The sequence below is a fragment of the Microcebus murinus genome, chromosome 21 (assembly GCF_040939455.1).
Source record: "Microcebus murinus isolate Inina chromosome 21, M.murinus_Inina_mat1.0, whole genome shotgun sequence".
In the NCBI taxonomy this organism is placed as follows: domain Eukaryota; kingdom Metazoa; phylum Chordata; class Mammalia; order Primates; family Cheirogaleidae; genus Microcebus; species Microcebus murinus.
In genome coordinates, this window is record NC_134124.1 from 36,823,524 (window position 1) to 36,832,539 (window position 9,016).

General features: G+C 54.0%; 1 pseudogene; it reads left to right on the forward strand.

The window, feature by feature from the left end:
* The first annotated feature begins 7,450 nt into the window (after window positions 1-7,450).
* Window positions 7,451-8,603, forward strand: LOC105865759 (RNA-binding protein 3 pseudogene; annotated as a pseudogene).
* Window positions 8,604-9,016: the final 413 nt, after the last annotated feature.

Sequence of the window (9,016 nt, forward strand, 5' to 3'; positions counted from 1 at the left end):
CAGAGACACAGCACAGAGATGTCACTTCCTGGCTTTTTTCTTTTCCCTCATCTCCCTGCACCAGGCGGAATTAACCCTTCCCTCTCCCGCATCCCCACCATGACCTGCACCTGTGGCCCGTGGCTCAAGCCACACACAGTGACAGGCCTCGGCCAGTGAGCCTGGGACGGAGTGTGGCTTGGCAGGCAGGCTTCGGTGTTAGACAGGGATGGCCTGGAATCCTGGTCTGGCCATGCACGGCTGTGTGTTCCCTGCAGCTGGGCCTCCCTCTCTGTGGCTGCACTCCAGACAGTTGTTGTCGGGTAGATTTGATAAACCTCAGCAGTGCAGGGCCGGGACAATGGCTGGCACCAGCCATGTGCTCCAACGGTGCTGTTTCTCCTCAGTGGCTCCACACTTCCTGAGACCTACAGTGTGGAGGTTTCTGAGCAGCGTCCTGGGACACACCAGGGGTGAGGTGAGGGCCCGCTCTCCCGGAGCATTCTAGTCTCATAACACCACAGGCGCTAACACGTGGACAGGCCTGGACAGGATGGTGCACTGCACTGGCCATGCCTGCAGCACTAGCCCAGGCTTACCGCACCCACCCTGGGCCTCCGCAGGCTCCCGCTGGGAAAAGCCCACTGAGCACAGTGTGGGGAGCACTCGAGACACCTCCTCTGGGGGCTAGAAAGGGACAAAGCAGGCCAGACCCTGCTAGCTCCCCTTCCCTCCCCTACAGGGGCAGCAGCAGGAGGCTGCGGGGGATGGACCTGCCGGGCAGGCTCTCTAGGAGGCTACAGACTGTGGGACCTGTCGCAGAAGCCCAAGGGGCCCTGGGTTCAGAGCACTCTGGGAGGCCCCTTGTCCTCGGTCTGCTCGGGCGGGCTGGGGACACCACAGCTGAGGCCAGAATGTGCTGCAAGACAGAGAAGACAGAACTGGAAAGCTGAGGCCACGTGGGGGCTCGTGGCCTTGGGAAGGGGTGGGTGTGGGTGCTGAGCAAACCTGCGTCAGCCTCTGCCGCACCCTCACGGGCTGAGGGCTGCGGTGCCCAGAGGGCCGGCCGCATTGAGACGCTTCAGCCAAAATGACGCAAGCTTTAATGTGAAGAAACTGTGGCCATGCTGAAGGTCAAGAAAAGGACCTTGCATTTTCAGGACCCATAATGTTTCCAGTGCTTTAAAAGCAGCCCTTTACTACCCCAAAGTAACCTCGTCCCACTGTAGGTTCCAGGGTACCGGGGCTCACAGAAATGGAGCGTATCACACGGCCCCGGGGAGGGACGGAGGGCTCAGTGGAGAAGCCGCGACACCTGCTGAGCGGCTGGCCCAAGCCCACAGGAGCACATGGGCAGCCCTGCCCTCCTGTGCGTTCAGACCACACCGAGCAGTTTGTCTCGAACTGAGAGCTGCACCAACCTCCCTGAACCCACGGCATTCTGATGTCACAGAAATCGCTTCTCTTTGCCATCACTCTCGGGTGGTGGAGTGCAGCGGTGGGGAAGACACAGCCTTGGCCTCCAGCCCCTGGCGGGCAGCCTGGAGCTGAATCCCACCCTGGGCACGTGACAGTCGTGTGACCCTGGGCAAATTCCCTTGTCCCTTGCAGCCACGTTTCTCTGCGGACACTGAAGATGATAATATCCTTATCCTCTTGGGTTGAGGAGAGGATTAAATGAGATGGTGCACTTAGAGCCCAGGCATACAGTCGGTGATTAGTAAACGGTGGCCAATCTTGTCCTTATTAAAAAGACGTGCTCTCCCAGCTAAGCCAGCCTGAAAGTGTCACATTTTGGGGTTTCACTTGTTGCCCAGGAACAGAAATATCGATTCTTGGTTGCAAACTCCTCTGGGGTAAGACGTGCAGCCCAGGGCCGGGGGAGGGTTGGGGGCAATCACACTACGCCCAGAGCGGAATACACGGCTCAACGTGCGCTTGTCTGATGCTGGATTTGGCCAATCCGTCTAGAGGTTTCGGATCTTGTGTTACCTTACTCAATGCCCATGATAACCAGCAAGGCAGGACCTGTCACCTTGTCCCTTTGACAGGTGAAGGGAGTAAGGCGTGGAGTGGGAAAGTCACTGGGCCACCAGTGGCACCTTTGTCCAGTGATTTGTTCACTCAGTCAATCCTCAGCAGTCCAGTGAGCCTGTCCTGCGTGCAGGCTCTGAGCTGAAGGCCAGTGTACCGCGCACTCTGATGACGCTTGTGGCCTGGTGACGGAGACGGACGGTGTAGGGTCATCACACAGACAGCTGTGTGATTGCACACCGGGACAAGGGCAGGAAGAAAAGCACAAGGATCCACAGTTACCAAGGGGCGGGGGTGGGTGGGGAGAAACCTCCAAGGACAAGGGAACTTCAGAGGGTACGAGGTTCCCATCTGCCTCAGGACTAAGCCGGTTCTCGACGTGGACCTCGTGGCCTTTGTCCACAGACAGCCGGAGGACGGGGAAAGCGCGGGCGAGCTCCAGCGCAGCCCCCAGCATTCCCAGACTTTCTGGGGAATAGAGAGGCGGTGCCCAGCCAGACAGGGGCGTCTCTCATGGTGCAGGCGGCAAGCAGTCTTGCAGCAGCCTGGGACTTCCAGGGGACCCAGGCGCTTCGGGGAGCCAGTGTCCAGCTGCCTTAGACTGTGCCTGAGAGATGCCGCCGGGCCTCCCGCTTAGGAGCCTCCAGTGAAGGTTTTCTCTCACGTAGAGAGGTTGGGTGGGCGCTGGAGCGCAGATAACCTCCCACTGCGATAAAAACACATACTTAACAACCAAACCCAGTTCTGGTGCCTGCATCAAACTAAGCCACCTGAGCCTAGCGGCTTCACCTGCTGTAGGGAGAGCCGGGAACCGCAGAGAGACAGTGTCACAAGGTAGGATTGCTTGGGGGAGTAGGAGCACTCAGTTCCAAAGCGGTGTGGTCTCCCCAGGTCCTCCTACTGAGGAACCCGCCTAGGAGACCACCTGGCCCTCTCAGAGAGAAGGCTGCCGGGCAGGGCTGCAGGGCAGGTGGTGAGGGGTGGCGGGGAGAAGCTGGATCCAGTGGAGACGCTGACCTGTCACCCATGCTGCTCGCGCTGCGGGAGGGTACTCCGTGGAAGCTACGTGACGCGGAGCCTGTTTCAGAAAGAAGTCTCTGGCTGCTCTGGGGAGAAGCACAGGGAGGGGTGTGGCGAGGAGAGGCAGAGCGTGGACGCAGGGACGGGGTGCTGGGGGTGACACAGAGGGACAAGGGGGTGGAGAGGGAGAAGCCAAGGCTGCCCGGCTGCAGGGCTCGGTCTCCCCCTCCCTCTCCTAGGCAGGCAGTGGGGAGCCACGTTTTCTGACAAGGTCCAAACATCCGGGCAATTTGTCTTAATTGGTGGGAGCAGGGCTGAGAGTTCTGTTTGACTGCTAGGAACTGACAGTACGGGAAAATGACCGTGATGGATCATGAAACTCGAGTGTCTGTGAGATGAGAGATGCAGGAGGCTGGGAGGGGTCACCATGTGGGGGTCACCGAGAGGGGGCAACAGATGTGTGCGCTTCCCTCTGTGGATGGCAAATCTCGCTGACAAGAAACACTCAAATTCTGTCTCTGCAATCAGAGTGCGCCCCTCCCCCTTTACGTCGTGGGGTGGCCAGCCCCGTCCACACAGCTTAACAGGAAACACCCCTTAACTCCAGGGCAGATTATGGAAGCAGGACGGGAAAAGTGTGTCTGGATCTTGGCTTTCAAATTTCTAAAGCCAGCGTCCAATTGCATAAACATAAAGAATGAAGATGCGTCGTCAGAGCCCGTTTTCCCACTCCTGAAGTTGCTACCGTGGTGGGGATACGGGGCGGGGAGGAGAGGAAAGGACAGAGGGGTGACGAGCAAGGATGCAGTCTCCAGAGGCTCAGAGAGAGCCCAGGACAAGGCAAGGTGGACCACGGAAGACCAGAGGAGGCTGTGGGGACGCCAGGACGTCCCTCCCGCACGCACGGTGGGACTGGCCGTGAACAGCCAGGGCCTCACCTTCACTGTCGTTATGCATCTGGTTTCCGACTTGTTGGGATTGGACAGTTTTGTTTTCATAATAACATCAAGATACAGTTATTGATCTGAGGCGTGATTTTCCCAAGTTCATGATACACCTTGGAGATGCCTCCTTGTCAGAACATATAGGATGACCTTGTACTTTTTAACTGCTAAAGAATGCACAACATTGAAACAAAATTTTTAATCACCCTCTGTTGGTGACCATGACATTGTTTCCATTTCCCACCATTATAGGATAATGCTGCAGTGCATGTCCTTATGTGTTCACGTTTCTCGTGTGTGTGCGCACACACGTGTGTGTGCGTGTGTGTACCTTTGTGCTTTCGGAGTGTGGGATTCTTTGATCAAATGTTGATAGCTCCTGCTATTTTGCTTTATAGAAAAGGTGCCGTTATTATCACTCCTGTGCTGTCAATGGTTTCCCCTAGACTAGAGTGGAAGGGACATGGCAAAGATCCTCTGACTGGTGGAGTGGTAGAGACACGTGTGACCCCAGGTCCGCCAGCTTCCAAGACGGGTCTGTGGGTACACAGTGTCCTGAACTGGGGGAAGGCTCCGTCCCAGGGCCATGAGGGGCTGTGATGAGTTTGGAGGGCCAGGCGTCCTGTGTAATGGGCTGGGTGTGTCCCTGTCCCTAAGTGCTCAGCCCTGTCTTTATCCCAGGCATTAGGCTCCACCACCAGCTTCCTGAAGCCAGCCTCTGTCACCTGAGGCAGGAGGTGCCAAATCAACCCATCAGTCTGCAGTCAAGGTTACCAAATAAAACAAATTTGCTGCCTGACGAGCAGATGGCTGAGACTTTCTCCTTCAAGCCCCATTACAGATAAATCGGGGGTGCAGCTGAGTGGGGAGCCAAGTGGCTTCCACGGCACTCAGGGCATGCCAGTACCCAGCCCCAAACACAGGCCCCATTAGTGAGGTCTCATTAATTTCCTAGTCGGGTTTACTTGGAGGGCCCTAATTAGCAAGGGAAGAACCGAGACAGATCTCAGGGCTCTGTTGTATTTCCCCATCTGAAGTCAAGAAGAGGACTCTTTCTCAGAATACGTTACCTAGGGGCAGTATTTAAAGTGAGAGGGTCCAAGACCACCCAGAGTTCAGCACCTGCCGGCGCACAGAGTCAGGGTAATGAATGAATCTCCCTTCCACTCAGCAGGCCGGGCACGCAGCCTGTTCCTCAGACCATTCATTAGTTCACCGTGTCCCACACTGGCTTTCATCACACCTACTAATTTATAACTCTGGCTGACAAGTGTCTGCTTGCCTTTCTTTTCTGGAATGTGAGCTCCTGAGTGTTTCTGGAGGCCAAGGACCACACGGTGTTCCTCTCCTTGCCTTGCACAAGGTCCAACGCACAGTAGGTGTTCTTTAAGTGTGTGATGGATGGAGGCCGGTTTCGTTTATTCATTTGGGAGATATTCCACAGCCACGACGCAGGGAGCTCTGCTCTAGATTCCGGGTTAGTCTGATCTGGTGGCCAAGGTCAGTAAGTCAGCAAACAAACACATTTGACCGTGCAAGGGAAGAGCACTGGACGGAAGCTGGCCTCTTGGCCAAGCCCTTTTCCAGCCAAGTCCCAGCTTCCTCCACTCTCACACGAAGGGCCTAGAGGATCTCCAGGCCCCACGACCAGCTCTGAGGAAGAGCCGATAGTCCTCACCAGAGTGGGTGGCCCCTCAAGGAGACAGATGTGCTGCTCACTGAGCACCAGGCATTGGACAGAAGTGATCAGTCTTGGGGAAGCGGACTGTTCGCACTGCTCACGGGCAGAAGAGCAGATGCGTCCATGAGGAGCCTGTCGTCCCGGCTGGCAGAGGACAGAGGCTGACACCAGGCGGGCGGGGCCTGACAGCTTGTTCCGCCGCCTCTTGGCTGTGACCTCTCGTGGAAGCTCTTCATCTCTCTGACCACCTTACCCCCGACAACGTGAAAGTCGAAAGTTAGAGACTGAAAGGAACCAAAGTTGACACTGTCACAGCACAGTGGTTAGCTCCTAAATTCCGGAGCCTAACAGCCTGGGCTCAAGTTCGGCCCTTAACATTTTGGGGGTTGGGGCGGGGGGAACTTGGAGCAATCATTCATTGTCAGTTTTTTCATATAGAAAATAGAGTAATTTTTAAAACTATAATAAACTCTCAAAAGTGGTAGTTATTAACCTAAGTGCCTGGCACACAGTGAGTGCGGAAACATGCCCGTTGGGGAAGTTCATCTGGATACCTGGCCTTGGTGCCCCAGTGCCTCATGGGAGTGAACCGGCCGTGCCGGAGCCGCTCGACTGTCTCTAGGCATCAGGGCGAGACAGCAGGGTGAGGGGGACCCATCTGACTCTTAAGGGGCTGGGAGGACCCGGGCCTGGAAGGAGGCTGCAACCACCTGCGCCACAGCGGAGTTAGTGACAAGGACTTCCCTCCCCACCGTTGTGTGGGAACAGGTGTGGGATGTGTTGGAGAACTGGCAGGACTTGCTCGGGGTGATTCAGATGTGGCTGAGAGCCCTGACACGAGGCTCAGAGCCTATAGCATGGAGGGTAGCCCGGTCCCAGGAACAGCTTCCCTCGTCTGCAAATGGCATCTTAAGCCTTCCTGGAGTGACAGAAGTGACCCTCAGTCATCCACTCGTTGCTCTGAACGTGCGCAGGCGTATTGCCAATGACTTGCTGAGTTTGGGATTGGTTCAGAGGGAAGATCCCTGGTGCAACCCGCTGGGAGAAGAATGGGGCTTGATTCAGCACACGGACACCCCAGCACGGGTGCCACAATCGTTGAAGTTCGTCTTCTGTGAAGGAGCAGAGGAGGTTGGAGGGAGGAGGACTGTTCTAAGTTTCCGACGTAGCAGATGATTACAGCACAGTTTGAAGGTCACTAATGCAGGAGGAGACAGAAGGTGGAAGAGGCACATCTAATCAGTCCTGTAAGGAAAGATGGCATGGTCAAGAAAGGCCAGAGGAGGTGACATTTTGTAAGGATCTGGAAAGTTGCCTTTGGGAAAGGCATTCCAGGCGTGGGGCTCAGCACCCACAATGGTCCGCACTGCAGCGACTGGTCGCTCTTGAAGGCGTTTCACAGCAACCACAGACTCAGACTTCTGTATGAACTGAGCAACCAGAGACTGCAGAAGACCACACCACGACAGCCCTGCCCTCATCCAGGCTAGGTGGAGGCAACGACCGGTATGCATCTAGCCTGGAAAGCCATGTCTGGGGCTGGGCAACACTGCTTAGAGTCGCCAGGCACTGGGCTAAGCGCTGGCCTTCGTTCTCCCATCTCAGCCTTGCAGTGGTCTTGTGGGTGAGCCCGTCACGTCCACTTTAGAGATGGGCAAACAGGCTTGGAGTGGGGAAAAGTGATCTGCACACAGCACATCTTGGTTACAACATCATGGTGGTCTTCATGCTGCTCAAACTCTGGGTAAAACTACTTGAACCAAAATCCAAAATCTTCCCCTAGATTTCTGAAAATACCCTGGAACCGCCTGTCTCCCTGCTCGTCGGTGCTCGCGGTTTGTCTGGTCCTTTTACTTTTTAATTTCCAGGACTCGAATTTGCTGCCATGTCCTCTGAAGAGGGGAAGCTCTTTGTGGGAGGGCTCAACTTTAACACCGATGAGCAGGCGTTGGAAGACCAGTTCAGCAGCTTCGGGCCTATTTCTGAGGTGGTCGTTGTGAAGGACCGGGACACTCAGTGATCCCGGGGTTTTGGCTTCATCACTTTCACCAATCCAGAGCATGCCTCAGATGCCATGAGAGCAATGAATGGAGAGTCCCTGGATGGTCGCCAGATCCGTGTGGACCATGCTGGCAAGTCTGCCCGGGGAACCAGAGGAGTTGGCTTTGGGTCCTATGGGCGTGGTTGCAGCTACTCTAGAGGTGTTGGGGACCAGGGTTATGGGAGTGGCAGGTATGACAGTCAACCTGGAGGATGTGGATATGGATATGGATGGTCCAGAGACTATGGTGGCAGAAGCCAGGGTGGTTATGACCGCTACTCAGGAGGAAATTACAGAGACAATTATGACAACTGAGATGAGACATGCACACATGATATAGACACAAGGAATAACACTTCTGATCCAGGATCGCCCTTCCAGATGGCTGTATTTATAAAGATTTTTGGAGCTGTACTGAAACATCTGTTTTAATAAACCCACTTCTCTTTTTGAATTGCTCTCCCAAGGTAGCTTGTTAAAGACCTTTTAGAAAGCTCTGTGTATTTTTTAAGATATATTTTTCTCCCATTTAAAGGCAAATTCTGAGACATTTGTAAAGTCTGGGTATTTTTTCTTTTACCAGTTTTTTGTTTGAGCTCTCAGGATTATTGGTTCTGGCAAGCTTAGCCAGACTGGCTTTTCTTTTAATTAGTGATTATCTAGGATATTTTGTTTTTTAGGGACATTTTAAAAACAAAAAACACATACACAATGTTTATTATGGTTAGAAAACAGTTTCTAAATGTACCTGAGAGAAATCTGTATCGGGAACACATGATTGCCTGGGGTTGTTTTTTTTTAACTGAAGTTAACCAACCTTATATAGAAGAGCTTCTTAAAAATGTTTGTAAATGTTATTTTAAAAAAAATACTGGAAGAAAAAATACTCTGTTGTGTCCTCACGTATTTAGGTTATCATTCATTAAGCTGATTAAAAAGATGAAACTTTAAAACAAACAAACAAACAAAAATACCCTAGAACCTCGCTTGTCTTGCCTCTTCCCTTCCTGGGCTCCAGGTTCCCTGTGGCACAGCCACATGTTGCTACGTGTCCCCAGACCTGAAACCTTTGGAGACATCTAGGTCCCTCCCATCTCCGCTGTCCACTTCCTTCCAGGAACAGAATCCTGGCCACAGGGTCTGGGAAAGCATCAGCTAAAAACTACAGTTCCCAGCAGCCTTTGAGCTGCAAGGCCCTCCTGCCATCCTGGAACTTCCAAGCCAATTCTAACTGCTCAGACAGACCCCTGCAGTCCTGACCACAGTGTCGGCGCCTGTGTTGTGCGTTGGGCAGATTTTACTGACCACTTGTAGTCA